This window comes from Scyliorhinus canicula, chromosome 5, assembly GCF_902713615.1.
Source record: "Scyliorhinus canicula chromosome 5, sScyCan1.1, whole genome shotgun sequence".
Lineage (NCBI taxonomy): Eukaryota > Metazoa > Chordata > Chondrichthyes > Carcharhiniformes > Scyliorhinidae > Scyliorhinus > Scyliorhinus canicula.
In genome coordinates, this window is record NC_052150.1 from 99,446,978 (window position 1) to 99,465,003 (window position 18,026).

The following is an 18,026-nucleotide window of genomic DNA, read 5'->3' on the forward strand; positions in this document are numbered from 1 at the left end:
GAGCTCTCCTTCATCTCCACCCATTCCATTTCTGGTTCTTTCACCCATCCCCTCACTCTTTCTGTTATGGCAGCCCAGTGGTAGTACTGTAAGTTTGGGAGGGGCAGGCCCCCCCATGTTTATTCTTCTGCGAACATCTCCCGCAGGTGCGGGGCCAGTGCTGTCGGATATGTTTGTATAAATCCACTGCGAACCTATTGGATTCCAGCGCCTTCTCCGCCTGCATGGAGCTGGTGCTCTCCATGACTTACCCAGTTCTAGTGGTGCTTCCAGTCCTATCGTCCCCAACAACTGGCATGTCCAGTCAATCGAGGAACCATTTCATCCCTGAGTCTCTGGCGGAGGTTCGGAGGTGTACAGTGTCCCTAGGAGAAGGCCTCGAATGCCTCATTGACCTTTTTCATCTCAGCTGTTGTTGTCCCAAACCGCTATTTCCCTCGTGGCTGCCTGCTATCTCGGCTGGTGAGCCAGCAGGTGGCTGGCTTTGTCTGTGTTCGTAGAAGGCCCCCCCCCCCGTGTCTGGCAGAGTTGGCGCAATGCTTTTCTGATGGATGGTAGGTTAAAGTTTATTTGTAGCTTTCTCCTCCTGCCTGAAGGTGTACAGTCAGGGCCTCGGGAGTATCTTCTGTCTACCTCCAGAAAAGAGTCAATCAGTTGTAGCCTAGCCAGTCTCTCTTCCCTGTCTCTGCGTGCCTTGTAGGTGATAATTTCTCCTCTGATCGCAGCCTTCAGCGCCTCCCAGAACATGGAAGGTGCGACCTCCTCGTTGTGGTTATCAGTAATATACTCCGTTATATACTGCGGTATTTTCTGGCAGACGACCTTATCGGCCCAGAGGCCTGTGAACGGCTTGTCTCCAACCTCGCAGTGTGGAGCTTGGTTGGAGATTACGATCGCGGAGTATTCTGCTCTTGCTATCCCTGGAAGCACCGATTTCACAAAAGTCGATATGGGTACAGGCATTGTGCGATTGTGGAAAAAAAATGAAAGCTCGTTCTCATCGGGGGGCATGAGCTTCCATGGGTCCACCGCCCTCATCTGCTCCGAAATACCCCTTGTTCTCTAGCTATGCTTGCCATTTTCTCTGTCTTGGGGTTTGACCTGTCCATCAGCGGTCTTGTACACCGTTAAGTCCGCACACCCCTCACACCCCCCCCCCCCCCCCACCCCCACCCCCACCCAACCATGATCAGTCGGTGAGTATCTATGTCGGGGATTTCCGCCATGGTCTTCTTCCCAAGTACCGTGTCGCCCCCAGTTGGGTGCGTACATGTTTGCCAGGACACCACTGACTATGACGTACCATCTCCCTTGGTCCGTAACTGTCCTCGCCGCGGTGTACACCGTCCTCTTACTGAGCAGTATGGCTACCCTCCAGCTCTCATCCCATAGCATGTCTGTCCCACCGAGCCTTTACTTACCCACAGATCGTTCTTCCTCAGCTGCATCTCTTGGAGGAAGGCAATGTCAGGCTTTCATAATTTTCATGTGGGCAAAGAGTCTAGATCTTTTCACTGGGCTATTAAGTCCCCTGATGGTCCCCTGACGTTCCATGTGACTATTCTGATGGGGAGGGGGAGGGGGGGGTTGGTCCCCAGCACCCCCTGTGGGATCAACCGTACTTATTGTGGATTTGCCCCAGCACTCTGGGGTTTTCCTTTGTTATGGGGCCATCCAAAATGGCTGTGGTCACAGTACTCACCATGAGGCTGGTCCTCTGTGCTCCATTGGTTCACTTTGTCCAGCGGCCATCCAACATGGCTGCCAGCTATGTGTCTGCCATATGGGCAAGCCCCTGAATTTCAGGGTTACCCCTTGTTCAGGGACCCTCCACAATGGCTGCTTGTGGTGCTATCTTGTTCCATTTTGCCACAAGTGGCTTGTTTAAGCCAGTCTAGTGCAACCCCACGCCCCAGCCTGACTCCTCCCCATCGTATTGCTCCCCCTGTGGTTTTGCTTCTCCACCCCATTCTGCTAACTCCCACCCCACTGTTACACCTCCTCTAAATCTTCCCCCCCCCCCCCCCCCCATGCTATGCCCCCTCTTCTTGCCAGGCACACTCACCCTGGTAGGCGATGCACCAAGGTCCCCCCACCTCTCACTCATACCTCTGGGTGCTAGCTTTCCCACAAGAGTGATGGCTCCGCCCTGGGGTCGGTCTGACCCCCTGCTACGCCTGCTGTTTCAGTTTCCCCTCTTTCTCCTCCTCGCGGAGGGGGTACAGTGCCACACAAATTTTGTTAGTTTTCTCTGCCTCCTCTGTGTCTGCCTCATCGCTGCCTCCCTTGTTCCTTGTCCAGTCTGTTCTTTTGGATGAACATGTCCGCATCTGCAAGGGCAGTGACGTAATGTTCTCTGTTCTGGTACGTCACCCAGAACCTGGCTGGGTACAGCACCCTAAACTTGATATTTCTCTTGTATAAGACTGACTTTGTCCTGTTAAATTCTGCCCAGTGCCTTGCCAGGTCTGTCCCAATGTCCTGATATACTCTGATCCTGTGTCTCTCCCAGCTGCAGTCTTTCATTTGCCTGGCCCAGCGAAGGATTTTTTTTCTCTGGTACCGGTGTAACTTGGTGATGATCGCTCTCGGCTGCTCCCCCGCCTTAGGTTTTGGTTGGAGCGATCTATAAGCCCTGTTGATCGCCGGCAGCTTGGGGAAGCTGTCTGTCCCCACTAGGTTCCCCAGCATCTGGGCCATGTAGTCGGCTGGGTCCCTTCTGGTCGTCACACTATCCTGATGTTCTGGCGACTCAACCAGTTTTCCTGGTTCTCCAATTTCCCCTTCAGGTTCCCCTGAGTTTTCACCAAGCTCTTTATTTCTGCCTCCAGGGCGATGATTTGGCCACTCTGGTCCATCGAGGCATTCTGCAGTTCCTGTATCGTGTTCTCCAGGGCATCTAATTTCCTTTGTCGAGGGCCATCTATACAGTGGCAAGCGCTTTCATCACTGCCACCTTGACCGCCGCCTTGTCTTTTATCTCCTCCTTCATCTCTCTCAGTTCATCCATGAGGAACATCTTCCATCCATCCTCTGCGGGTGGGGGAGGCTTGTTTTACAGGCCACTGGACTCCCTCTGTCATGAGTGGCCGGAAACCCTCCGCCTAGTGGGCCTGCTGACTCGCTCGCCGCTCCTCTCCTTTGCCACCATTTCTGGTGTCTCTGCGGCCACTGAAACTGCTGCTTGCTGGCATCTCTATTGATTCTTGCATTGTTGAGGGTGAGGGGATGTTTGAGTCCCGTTTTTGTGAGCTAAGTGCCTATTTCCTTGTCCTTCAAAGAACAGCCACCTGATTTGCGACCGCTCAGCACATTCCCAACACTGAAAGTGAGCCTATATTTAAATTTATGCAGGTAAGGTGTTCGTATGTTTTGAGGTTGGATAAGTTCCAACTATTTCGATTGTGCTAAGAGAGGATTACGGCGTGAAGGATAAATAGAACTATCAGGGGTTGTTTGGTAACTGGAGGCCCTTGTAAGGATAGAAAAGCTTTTAAGTTTGTTTTAGCTGGATATATTGTAGTTGGACACAGCACCTCTGGAAGTGAACATCTCTCAACTCAGCCAGAAGAAAAACTGGACAGGACGGGAGATGAGGTAGGCTTCCTAAAGTACAAATTATAGCACCAGGGAATTGGGACAGAAAGAAAGTCTAAGACAACTGGAGTTAAGTGAACAGAGACCAAGGCATTGTTCAGAAGAATTCCAGGAAGAGTAAACAAAGTGTTCTGAGTTAAAGAGACAATTGCAGTAACTAGATTTAAGTGGGACTGCAGACTGCGGAGGTGAATGAAATAAGTGATGCCATTTTACTAGAGTCTGGGAAATCAAGTGTTAAAGCAATTGTGAACAGTTATTACAGCAGCCGAGGCAAAGAAATCCTAAAGGGGTTGGTGTAACATCCTGGACTGGAATAGCTGGTTAAAGTGGAATAGGAGCTTTGTTTAAAAGTATCATTTGGAAAACCTGATGTGGATTTTGGAATGCAAACCACTAAGGGAATGCATTATGAGAGAACATTTTAAAGCATGTTTTTGGGAGTGGAGTTTGGAAACAATCATTGGGTGACGATCATGTGGGGGTTCTTGAGGATAAATCTACAGACACTAACTTGGGTTCAGGTTCAGATTCAGATTCAGAGCGGAGTGTGAATTTGTCCACAGCTACCTTGTGTGCTTCAAAGGCATTTTTTGTGTAAATGGGACCATTTTGGCCTAACATGTACTTTGTAATCCATGTTGATCTTAACACCTGTGTGTATTTGTTAAGTATTTGGCGGTGGGGAGGAATAAAAGAGTATTGTATAAGAATCCAACTTTTTGTGTTCAATAAATGTTTGTTTTCTTGTTTAAAATTAATTAGCAGTCCTGTGACTCTGATCCTCCATGTTTTATTAAAAATAAGTAAAAGTTTTAAGGTCTTTTGAGCCAGGGTTCTATCCGTGATCATCTTGTCCAGTTATAACATCAACTTGGATCATAACAATATTAGTTGATAGCCCGTTCCCTGTCCCCAAAACAGACAGTAGTCAAAGAAGGGAAAAGCCAAAGACAAATGCTTTGAAGGTGAGGGATGTTTGGAAATTGGGAGCAAAGTTGCTGAAATTTTCCATTTTGGAATGAGACCACTACAAGCATTAAATACACGAGAAAGAGATTGTGGAGAAGCCCAAGGTATACTGGAATGAAGAATATTTCACAACTCTATATATGATTTGTGGGAAGTGAGTGCAGTCAAAGGAAAGAAAGGTAATTTAATGTAAGAACAAGTTCAAGAAGGTGAAGGAGGGTGTTGGTAGATGGGAACTTGTTAGGCCTCTATTTAAAAAAGAAATTGGTGCCCTTAACTGACTTCTGATCAAAGATATGGGTGCCAGGTCAAGAGCTCAGCTTTGTGACCAGCCCAAAATTCATTAAAGTGGGAATATAAGGGATGAAGCTGAGGCCTTTGCTGAGAACAAGTCATTTAGAGCTTCGAGAGCTGAAGGTCAAACGGAATAATATTTTTTAAAAGGCAGAAGGGTGAGATTTGAGGGAGGAGTGGGGTCAGAAGAAAGTGAAGGAAAAGAAGGATACTCGGATCTATGATTTGCGGAAACTTGACACCAGAAAGGAAGAAAAAATGTATTTTTAGTAAAGGATTGGATGAGATTGTCAGTCAATTTCCTTATTTCACAATCTTTAGGTTGCTGAGTCTGAGCCACAACCAACAAGATTAACATGTCTATTAAAGTATAAAATCTACAAGTTAAAACTGATGCTCAAGAACGGATCATGGGTATAAATGCCTTCACAATACGAAGCTTAATTCTTACTTCTAGATAAAGCTTTTCTACTTTCCTGCAGCAAAGAATTCCAAAATTATAACACTGATCGTTGTTCCTATTCAATAACCCTTAAAATAACCAGAATGTAGGTTAGAATGCAATCCCTAGATTGCAGAAGGAGGCCATTTGGCCCATCGAGTCTGCACCGACCCTCTGAAAGGGCACCCTCCCTAGGGTCAGAGCCCCCACCCTATCGCTGTAACTCCACCTAACATTTTGGGCATGACGGGACAATTTAGTATGGCCAATACACCTAACCTGGACATTTTGGGACTGTGGGAGGAAACCGGAGCACACTGAGGAAACCCACACAGACATGGGGAGGAAGTGCAAACTCCACACAGTCAACCCAAGGCCAGAATTGAACCTGGGTCCATGGTGTTGTGAGGTAGCAGTGCTAACCACTCTGCCACCATGCTGCCCTATTAATATTATTGGATCTGATGAAATATTTTTGTATCAAATTTTAACATGATGTTAGAAGATGCACGTCACCTGTAAGGTGTACAATTAATATTCCAGTCTTCCTGAATGTTTATAACATGCCAAATGAAATGAAAATCGCTTATTGTCACAAGTAGGCTTCAAATGAAGGTACTGTTGAAAAGCCCCTGGTCGCCACATTCTGGCGCCTGTTGGGGAAGCTGGTACGGGAATTGAACCGTGCTGCTGGCCTGCCTTGGACTGCTTTCAAAGCCAGCGATTTAGCCCTGTGCTAAATCAGCCCCTGAATAATTGGATAAGATTTTCAATTGAAAACTGCAAGAAGTGGGCAGAAGAAAAAATGCTTGAATTATTATACAATTTAAAGTGATAATGAATAGGGATAATTACCTTTTTAATATTCAAATACAGATTTCACAGACATCAACAATATGAAATCACCTTCCACCCTCCAAACTGAAATTCTCGAGAAAGTATGCGTGTCACATTAGCACTGGCCAGCTGTGCCTCAGCGATAGAACTCACTTCTGAGCTCAAAGATGCTGAACTCAATCCCAAAACCCATCGCATTGAACAGAGAATCTAAAGAAAAGTAAGCTTCATTGAAGTGCTCAGGAAGTGGTGCGGAGCCAGAGTGCTGATTATGATGAGGTGTTAAACCAGGATTGTTGTAACAGGTACCATGCTGCTATTTGAAAAGCAATGGAATTCTCAACGGTGCCCTGGCTGATGAGCAACTTCACTGAAACAGATACTCTGGCCATTATCATGGTATTGTTTGTAAGATTCTGCTGTGCAAGATTGTTTCTCTCGTTTCCTAGATTAAAACTGTAAATGCTATTCAAACGTTGCCACTGCTTGCCATAATTGGAAGTATTGTGAACAGTGAGGAGGATAGTGATAGATTTGAAGAGGACATTTTCAAGCTGGTAGAATGGGTGGATACATGCAAGATGAAATTTAGTGCAGAGACATGAACATTTTCCATGTAGGAAGAATGAGGAAATGCAATACAAAATAAAGGACACAATTGTAAAGTGGGTGCAGGAGCACAGACCTTTGGAGGTATATGTGCACACATTGTTGAGAAAGTGGTTAATAAGGCATATAGGATGCTGGATTTTATAAAGAGACATGGGGTGGGATTTTCCCAACAATAGGCAGCGTGCATAGCGGGCAGTTAAATTGGCAAAGAAGCCGTCGGCTCCAAAGGCAGCTTCCCCACCATATTGTTTGGCTCATAGATGAAAAGAATGAATGGATGGATCCTCCAAGGTCACGCCTGCAGAGTGGGCTCTGATTGAGCCTGCCTGCCAACAACTTTGGTTTTCAAAGATTGGGGCGCCATTTTTACACCCTCACCAAATAATCCTCCAAAAAGAGTATAAATGGTTTTGACACATAGCAATTCACTTAATGTTCTATTAATGAGATTTTATTTGTAAACTATATTTAGGATATCAGTTAAAATGACTTAAAACCCTGTAAGCTTGAGGTGCACGAGGCACTCCACCTGAAGTGGCAGAGCCGTTTCGAGGAGCTGGACACTCGGATGAGGAGGAAAAATTTGAGGATCCTGGGCCTAGAAGAAGGCCTGGAGGGGTCGGATCTCCCGAGATATGTTGCGGAGATGCTGAGCTCCCTGATGGGGGAAGGGGCCGGTCCTGCGCCCCTGGAGCTGGAAGAGGCATACCGGGTCATGGCCAGGAGGCCTAGGGCAAACGAGCCCCCGAGGGCGGTGCTGGTGCGGTTCCAGCGGCTATGTGATCGGGAGAAAGTCCTGAGGTGGGCAAAAAGGGAGAAAAGCAGTAAGTGGCAGAACTCGACGGTAAGGGTGTACCAGGACTGGAGTGCGGAGGTGGCAAAGCGGCGGGCCCGGTTCAACCGGACGAAGGCGGTGCTACACCCGAAGAGGATCAAATTTGGAATGCTGCAGCCGGCGCGCTTGTGGGTCACCTACAAGGACCAACATCATTATTTTGAGTCCCCAGAGGAGGCCTGGACCTTTGTACAAGAAGAAAAGCTGGACATGAACTAAAACCTGGGAGCACCGGCGGTCGTAGCCGCCTGGGTACTCTTGATTGAGCAAGTGGCCCTTATCTTTTCAGGCCAGGTCGGAGCTGGGTAACAGTTTCTTGGATTGTTTGGCTTTTCTTGAACGTTTGACTCTTTGAATATCTTGAAGGTTTCGAGTTGTTTGGTGTTTCTGTATATTTGAACTGTTGAAATTTCTATTGCGGGTCGTTTTCTTCTTATGGTGTGTTTCTTCCTGTTTCCAACTTCCCTTAGTCATTTACCCTTTTTACCCCTTTTTCTTCGGGTGTTTGGTCCTTTTTTTTTGTTTTTTCTTCCTTCTCTGGTTATGGTTATCTGTGGTTATTTATACTGTTTGATGGAGGGTGATGGTTAAGCACATTGTTAGTTGATAGCTATTTAATTATTTTGTTATTTAAGTATGTAGTTAAGTATTTATGTATTTAGTTGCTATGGGGTATTTATATTGTTAAGTTGGGAAGACGAGACGGGGGGGAGTGGGTTGATCATGCGGGTTTATCTCTGGGGTTTTAAGGGGATCCTTCACGGGCGTGGATGGGGATGGGGGGGAGTGGAAGATGGCGGGGCGGGGTATGGCCGGGCGAAAGCACGGGCTTTCCTCTATTTTTCCCGCGCGCGGGATGGAGGAGAGAGGAGGGGAGAAGAGTGGGGAGTGGCCAGTAATGGCGGCCTTTCCCGCGCTGGAGCGGGGTCAGAGTGGAATGGTGGGGGGGGGAGGCCCCTCCCCCCCCCTCGAACCGGGAGGAGTCGGAGTGTGGCAGGAGCAGCCGGGTCAGCGGAGATCAGCTGACTCTCGGGAGTACGATGTTGGGCACATCGCGGCTGGGAGGGGTCCTAGCCGGGGGGGGGGGGGGGGGGGGGAGGGGGGGGGGGAGGGAAGGTTAGGGGGAGATACCGGGTTGCTGCTGGAAAGACCAGGGACGAGAAGGGGAGAGCTGGGGGGGGGGGGGGGCCAACGCTATGGGAAACGGGTCAGAAAGGGAGGGATGACCCGGGGCGAGCAAGGGACAGAACATGGCTAATCGACAGGGAGCAGGGACGGGTCGCCCAGCGATCCGATTGATTACGTGGAATGTAAGGGGGCTGAATGGGCCGGTTAAAAGATCAAGGGTCTTCTCGCACCTGAAGGGACTGAAGGCTGATGTAGCGATGTTGCAGGAGACTCACTTGAGGGTAGCAGATCAGGTCCGCCTGAGAAGGGGGTGGGTGGGACAGGTGTTCCACTCAGGCTTGGATGTCAATAACCGGGGGGTGGCGATTCTGGTGGGAAAGAGGGTGTCGTTCGTGGCGGCAGAAGTGGTGGCAGACAAGGAGGGCAGGTATGTGATGGTGAGGGGTAGGTTGCAGGGAGAGAATGTGGTGCTGGTGAATGTGTATGCCCCGAATTGGGACGACGCGGGCTTTATGAGGCGCCTGCTGGGCCTCATCCCGGGACTGGAGGCAGGGGGCCTGATCATGGGAGGGGACTTTAATACGGTGTTGGACCCTGGGCTGGATAGATCGAGTTCCAGGACGAATAGGAGGCCGGCAGCGGCAGAGGTGTTAAGGGGGTTTATGGAGCAGATGGGAGGGGTAGACCCATGGAGATTTGGTAGGCCTAGGGCGAGGGAGTATTCTTTTTTCTCCCACGTCCACAGAGTGTACTCCAGGATAGACTTTTTCGTATTGAACAGGGGGCTGATACCGAGAGTGCAGGACACGGAGTACTCGGCCATTGCGATATCGGACCATGCACCACATTGGGTGGACGTGGAATTGGGGGAGGCGCGGGATCAGCGCCCGTTGTGGCGCCTGGATGTGGGGCTGTTGGCGGACGAAGATGTGTGCAGAAGGGTTAGAACGGGCATTGAGAACTATCTGGGTACGAACGACACGGGTGAGGTGCAGGTGGGGACGGTCTGGGAGGCCCTGAAAGCAGTGATTAGAGGAGAGCTGATCTCCATAAGGGCACACAGAGAGAGGAAGGAGAGGCAGGAAAGGGAGAGGCTGGTGGGGGAGCTCCTAGAAGTAGATAGGAAATATGCGGCGGCACCAGAGGAGGGGCTATTGAGGGAGCGGCGCAGTTTACAGGCCAGGTTCGACCTACTGACCACTAGGAAGGCGGAGACGCAGTGGAGAAGGGCGCAGGGTGCGGCGTATGAGTACGGGGAAAAGGCGAGCAGGATGCTGGCACACCAGCTTCGTAAGCGAGATGCAGCCAGAGAGATTGGGGGAGTGAGAGAGAGGGGTGGGGACGTAGTGCAGAAGGGGCAAGAGGTGAATAGGGTCTTCAGGGACTTCTACAGGGAATTGTATAGGTCTGAACCGCCGAAGAGGAGAGGGGGAATGGAGAACTTTCTCGACAAATTGAGGTTCCCAAAGGTACAGGAGGAGCTGGTAGAAGGGTTGGGGGCGCCGATAGAGCTGCAGGAGCTAATTAAAGGGATAGGCCAGATGCAGGCGGGGAAGGCGCCGGGGCCGGATGGGTTCCCGGTGGAGTTTTACAGGAAATTTGTGGACTTGGTGGGCCCAGTGCTGGTGAGAGCCTTTAATGAGGCGCGCGAGGGGGGGGTTTTGCCCCCAACAATGTCGCAGGCCCTGATCTCCTTGATTTTGAAGCGGGACAAGGACCCGGTCCAGTGCGGGTCCTACAGGCCTATCTCCCTCTTAAATGTAGATGCCAAGCTGTTAGCAAAGGTCCTGGCAACCAGGATAGAGGATTGTGTGCCAGGGGTAATCCATGAAGACCAGACGGGGTTCGTGAAGGGACGCCAACTTAACACAAATGTCCGGAGATTGTTAAACGTGATCATGATGCCGGCAGTGGAGGGGGAGGCGGAGATAGTGGTAGCGCTAGACGCGGAGAAGGCATTCGATAGGGTGGAGTGGGAATACTTGTGGGAGACGTTGGAAAGGTTTGGGTTTGGGGAGGGATTTATCAAGTGGGTAAAGCTGCTCTATTCGGCCCCGATGGCGAGTGTGGTAACAAACGGGAGGAGGTCAGAATATTTTGGGCTCCATCGAGGTACTAGGCAGGGATGTCCCCTATCCCCCTTACTCTTTGCATTAGCGATTGAACCGTTAGCAATGGCACTGAGGGGTTCAGGGGGGTGGAGGGGACTGACAAGGGGAGGGGAGGAGCATCGGGTCTCGCTCTATGCGGATGACCTGTTGCTGTATGTGGCAGACCCGGAGGGGGGAATGCCGGAGGTTATGGAAATACTAGCGGAGTTCGGGGACTTTTCGGGATATAAATTAAATCTGGGGAAAAGTGAGGTCTTTGTAATACACTCGGGAGACCAGGGGGAGGGAATTGGGAGGCTCCCCTTCAAAAGAACAGTAAAAAGTTTCAGGTACTTGGGGGTGCAGGTGGCAAAGAACTGGGGGACCCTCCACAAGCTGAACTTTTCTAGGCTGGTGAAACAGATGGAGGAGGAGTTTAAGAGGTGGGACATGGTGCCGCTGTCGCTGGCAGGGAGGGTGCAGTCAGTTAAAATGACGGTCCTCCCGAGGTTCTTGTTTTTGTTCCAGTGTCTGCCCATCTTCCTCCCTAGGGCCTTTTTCAAGAAGGTAACGAGTAGTATCATGGGGTACGTGTGGGCACATGGCACCCCTAGAGTTAGAAGGGTCTTTTTGGAGCGGAGTAGGGATAGTGGAGGGCTGGCGTTACCCAATCTTTCAGGATATTACTGGGCGGCAAATGCATCGATGGTACGAAAGTGGATGATGGAAGGGGAGGGGGCAGCTTGGAAGCGTATGGAGAGGGCGACCTGTGGCAACATAAGCTTAGGGGCACTGGTAACGGCACCATGGCCGTTCCCTCCCGCGAGGTATACCACGAGCCCGGTGGTGGCGGCCACCCTCAAGATCTGGGGGCAGTGGAGGCGACACAGGGGGGAAGTGGGGGGTTTGATAAGGGCACCACTAAGAGGGAACCACAGATTTGCACCGGGAAATACAGGAGGGGGATTTCTGAGCTGGCAGAGGGTGGGCATTAGGCAACTGAAGGACTTGTTTATAGAGGGGAGGTTTGCGAGCTTGGGAGAGCTGGAGGAGAAATTCGGGCTCCCCCCGGGGAACACGTTCAGGTACCTCCAAGTGAAGGCATTTGCCAGACGACAGGTAGAGGGGTTTCCCGTGCTTCCCGACAGGGGGGCGAGTGATAGGGTGCTATCAGGGGTCTGGGTCGGGGAGGGGAAGATCTCGGACATTTATAAGATTATGCAGGAGGTGGAGGAGGTACCAGTAGTGGAGTTGAAAGACAAGTGGGAGGTAGAGCTGGGGGAACAGATAGAGGATGGGACATGGGCAGACGCCCTAGAGAGGGTCAACTCGTCGTCGTCATGTGCGAGACTGAGTCTTATTCAATTTAAGGTACTGCATAGAGCCCACATGACGGGGACAAGGATGAGTCGGTTTTTCGCGGGTGAAGACAGGTGTGTCAGATGTTCGGGAAGCCCTGCGAATCATGCACACATGTTTTGGGCATGTCCGGCACTGGAGGAGTTCTGGAAGGGGGTGGCAGGGACGGTGTCGAGAGTGGTGGGGTCCAGGGTCAAGCCAGGATGGGGACTTGCGATCTTCGGGGTTGGGGTGGAGCCGGGGGTACAGGAGGCGAGGGAGGCTGGAATATTAGCCTTTGCGTCCTTGGTGGCTCGGAGGAGGATCTTGATTCAGTGGAGGGACGCAAGGCCTCCAAGTGTTAACACCTGGTTAAACGACATGGCAAACTTCATCCAATTGGAAAGAATCAAATTCGCCCTGAGAGGGTCGGTGCAGGGGTTTTTCAGGCGATGGCAACCCTTCCTGGACCTCTTAGATCAGAGATAGAAACTGGGGTCGTGACAGCAGCAACCCGGGAGGGCGGGAGGGAGGGGGGGGGAGGGTGGGGGGGGAGGGGAGGGGGGATAACAACGAAGGAAACACGGTATCGGTGGTGTCACGGGCAAGGCCTGCCCGAGGACACTGCCAGAAACGACAAGATGGTCTGGCGGCCGGTTCGTCGGCGGGGGGGGTGCGCGGGTAGGAGGTGGGGGGGGATTCTTGTTAAGTAGGGGGGTTTGACTTTGTTTTGATATAATTCAAATGTAGGGGGGGTTAAAATGTTTGTACTCTGAAAAATTTCTTCAATAAAAAGTATTTAAAAAAAAAAACCCTGTAAGCTTTAAATCAATGAAAAGAGTCATTAAGATTTTGTAAAAAGATTTTTTACCAAGTTGCATTTTAACTTTCTGTGGCTAATATAGTTTAATTCCTGCTCCCATCTTATGCCTCGTTTATGTGTGTATGGAATCACATCAAAATGAAACACCGCCCTGGCACCCGCCGCGATTCTCCCACCCCCCCCCCCCCAAAATGGCGTGTCACGGAATCGCCGCTCGCCGTTTTTCACGGCGAACGGCGATTCTCCGGCCCGAATGGGCCGAGCGGCCTGCCGTTTCCAACCTGTTCACGCCGGTGCCAACCATACCTGGTCGCTGCCGGCGTGAACATAGCGCGAAAGGTAAGTTTGAGGCCTGTGGGGGGGGGGGGGGGGGGCGGAGAGAAGAACGAGCACCACGGGCGTGCTCGGGAGGTGACTGGCCCGCGATCGGTGCCCACCGATTGTCGGGCCGGCGTATCTAAGAGACGCACCCTTTCCCCTCCGCCACCCTGCAAGATCAAGCCGCCATGTCTTACGGGGCAACGGAGGGGAAGACGGCAACCGCGCATGCGCGGGTTGGAGCCGGCCAACATGCGCATGCGTGGCTGACGTCACTTAGGCACCGCCGTTGCGTCATTCTCGGCGCGCTGCTTTGACGCAAGCGTCAAGGTCCGGTGGCCGAGTTTCTCACAACGCCGCTCCTAGCCCCCTTGGGGGGGGGGGGGGGGGGTGAATAGGGTGTGAGGAGCGGCCTCCGACGCCGTCGTGAAACTCGGCCGAGTTCACGATGGCTATCCCGATGCCACGTGGCATCGGAGAATCGTGCCCATTGCAAGTGTCCTGCAGCAGTAATATGCTTTTTGCAGTTGCACTCTATATTTGGTAAGAGCCATGCAATCAATTCCTCACATGAGGAAATCTCAAGTGAATTAGGTTTTACAAGTGCTTGTACAAATGGGCACCTGAATATTTATATTCTGCCCTCTAAAACATTTCTATAAAATCTGTAATTTAGTGACACAAGACCAGATATGGAAAGAGCTTTTGCTTAGGGTGGTAAAGTGGGATTTGGCAAAAATCCTTTATGTTGTAATAACGTGGATTTGAATCTATTATTTGTCATTTTCTGCCCATTAATTGTTATGCAGTTTTTTACACATTGTATTACAATAGACACATTCCTGGTTCTGGCTTCCAGAATTAGGATTGTCAAAACCTCGTGATATCATTTTACCACAGTTTAGTTTGCTCATAAATTTTTAAGCAATGATTGACTTACTGTTTTATTCAAATAGTCAAGGTAAAATCTGCGCTGTTTGCAGCTTGTAACCTGAATGTAAGGAACATGTTTGATAGATAATTTAATTTTATGGAAACCTCATTAAACTACTTTAAAATGTTAAAATATGGTTGAATGGTCAGGAAGCATTGTAAGATATGTTTGTAGAAGTTGACAACTGTGGTCACGTAGTGAGCTAGAAATAATTTCAATGTAGAATTATATAAGACTTTGAAATGTTAATTAAGCAATTTACCACTATATATCAACTTTCTAAAAATGTTTGAATAATTGTTATTGAAAAGGTAAATGGAAGAAGAAATTATGGACCTAATGACTAATTAGTAATGTATATATCGTCCTAAATCAAAGGCAAATATTGATATTGCAACAATCAGTACTGTTTGTACAGCTCTATTGACTAGCAATCCTGTATTTCAACAGCATAATGGCTATTGTGTTGCAGATCAAGTCTGCCGTGTTTAATTCTTCAAAATATATTTCTAGATGGAATCCAGAGTGAACTGAAGTGCAAACAATGACTGCAGTGTTATAGGTTTCAAAGGGTCATGTAACTTGACTATTACAGGCTCATTCCAATTACGGTAATTCGTCATTCTGTTTATCTAATGGATCATCCTCAGTGCGGCTCTGCAGTGTGTTAACATGGGTGATTAAGCAACATGTTTCTTCTGCTCTAAGACTTGAGGTATTATTGTCCTGTCAGCTGTAAGTATCTCAAGTGAATTAAACTAATGTAGTTTCAACATAGCCGAGTCAGAAGTGATCCCTTGGGTGGTGTTAAGTTACTGGAATTTCCTGTTGTGTGTTATGTGAAAAATGCACCTGAATCAACATTTATAGGCCACTGTGATACTTTATTTATTTTAATTTGTGCATCATATCTGGACCTCAAGTTACACACTTCGTGTGACTGATAACCCTTGGAATTTTAATACTGTGCAAGGTGACATTGTTAGTATACTGACATGTAACTTGTTTACTAGGAGTTTCCAGAGACACGTAATTATTTTCAAGTTTCAGTAATCCTTTCATTTAGCAATGTTGTGATGCAAATTTCTGTTCTGATGTGTTTTTTTAAAAAGTCTTTTCCGTCAGCTTCCTCAACAGACTGATTTTTCTCACACGTGGCAACATTAGTTACAATACAGGCGTCGTTCTGATCACTAGTTGTAGCTATTACAAATATATTCAAAAATATATTTTTGATCATGGTGGCCAGAACGATTCTTGCCAATTTGTTAATATTTTTCTCACTCGATTTAAAAACTTTTTTAGCCATCTAACCTCTCAATTTCGGCAAATGAACCACATTTAGAAGTTTACATAGGAAATAAAATTAAGAGGAGGACATTCGGCCATTTGAGCCTGCTCTGCCATTCATTGTGATCATGGCTGATCATCAAGCTCAATTTCCTGCTCAGGCCTTGCCTTCATATCCCTTGAACCCTTTAGCCCCAAGACCTACATCTAACTTCATCTTGTAATTACACGATTTCGTCTCAGCTACTTTCTGTGGAAGTGAATTCCACAGATTCACCATCTCTGGGTGAAGACATTTCTCCTCTCCTCAGTACTAAAAGTTATACTCCTTAACTTTATCCTCAAACTATGACCCTTAGTTCTGGACTCCCCCATCCATTGAGTATTGGAGTTTGAAATACATATATTCAATATTTTCAGAAATCAGGCCTGACTTGGCACATTCTGCTGATTTCCATCCGTGTTGTTTTTTTCCTACCCAGATGACTGAAGTGATATGCATGTAAAACAAGGTCTCGTGAAGTGAGGTGTGTTGATTGCACACAACATTGACTGTGAGAACCCTGAGCTCCTTCTGCATCCAGTCAAGCATAACTTTTTATGTTGTTTTTACCACGTGAAGTTGATGACAGTTTTGTTGATATATAAACGATTAAGCATTTTCTACAACTATGAAATATTTGGCATGTATTAAAAGTATTCAAACGTATTCAAGGGTCTTATTGAACATACCCGATTTCAATTTGGGATCTTCAGTTGTGAGGTGCTCACTAGTGTGTGGCCCAGAAGTCGGCCTACTACTTTATCCCACCACAGCGTGAGTATCTGCGCTGTTTGAGTGTGCGGGATCCTTCATTTTTGGTGCCGCTTTGCGGTCCGGGTCCACTTTCAGGACCGGAAGTGCGGAGTCCCGTATCTGCAGCCAGAGCTGCGAGGAGCACTCCGTGGCCCTGCAAGCCCCCTGCAGATGGGAGAATCACTCAGGACTTTCTTAAGGAAAGTCCAGAGTGAAACACCAGCGTTTTTACGCTGGCGTGGGGACATAGCCCCATTATTGGAGAATCCAGCCCCTGGTGTTTGCATCGGCAAAGTTAAACATGGAAATCTGGAAGTTTCTATCAGTGACACTCTGGTTACCTATATGGTGGGCTGCTGCAGCCTTTGCTGGTGCAATCAGGGCAGAACCAATCATTTAATGTGAATTTCAATATTTCATACACACTTCTTGCTGTAAAAAAACATGGGAAAAGTTCAGCTTTGTTGACTGAGGTATAACTGAGATTTTAATGATATTTTTAAATTTAGAGTACCCAATTCATTTTTTCCAATTATGAGGCAATTTAGCATGGCCAATCCACCTAGCCTGCACATCTTTGGATTGTGGGGGCGAAACCCATGCAAACACGGGGAGAATGTGCAAACTCCACACGGACAGTGACCCAGAGCCGGGATCGAACCTGGGACCTCGACGCCTTGAGGCAGCAGGGCTAACCCACTGCACCACCGTGCTGCCCTTTTAATATTATAAGTCATAATTTCAGCTGAGCAACCTCTCTGGCATTGAAAAGTTAATTTTATAAGTCTGGAGTGACATTCCCTGCATTTCGTGATAAGGGTGCCATACATTGAAAAAAAAGTGTTTGTTTTTGATATTTCAGCTTCTACCTTAATCACATGTGTATCAATCTTTATTTCTCTCTCTGCATTATGATTCAAAAGTGAATGATAAGCAATGTGTTTCACTTCTTGCTTTGTTGCTTGTGAGGTTAATTCACCCCGATTGGTTCCTTGGTTAATTTGATGACTTTACTGTTCCTGGACATAAGGGATTCCCTGCAGATGTAGCCAGAATGAAATTGATATTGCAAGAGATAAAGCTGATTCAACAGAGCCAACCAAGGTTCTATAGGCATGTTACTTTAAGGTCAGTCAGCAGTAAGCACTGTGCTTTCACCACTGACCACAATATCTGAATCATTATCTCACTCTGTTTAAGAAATGTCTGCCATAGTGAAGTCACACCATAGAACATAGAACAGTACAGCACAGAACAGGCCCTGCGGCCCTCAATGTTGTGCCGAGCCATGATCACCCTACTCAACCCACGTATCCAGCCTATACCCGTAACCCAACAACCCCCCCCCAACCTTACTTTTATTAGGACACTACGGGCAATTTAGCATGGCCAATCCACCTAACCCGCACATCTTTGGACTGTGGGAGGAAACCGGAGCACCCGGAGGAAACCCACGCACGCAGGGGGAGGACGTGCAGACTCCACACAGACAGCGACCCAGTCGGGAATTGAACCTGGGACCCTGGAGCTGTGAAGCATTTATGCTAACCACCATGCTACCCTGCTGCCCGAGAGACCATTTCTCTCGAACCTTTCAAGAACACATTTCATTTTTTTAAAATAGTTCCTACATGAAGCCGAGTCTTTATTCCCCTTGAAGTTCCGAACTGATTCCCTCTTCCTGGTATTCACTAACTCTCTATGTATTTGAAGGAATCGG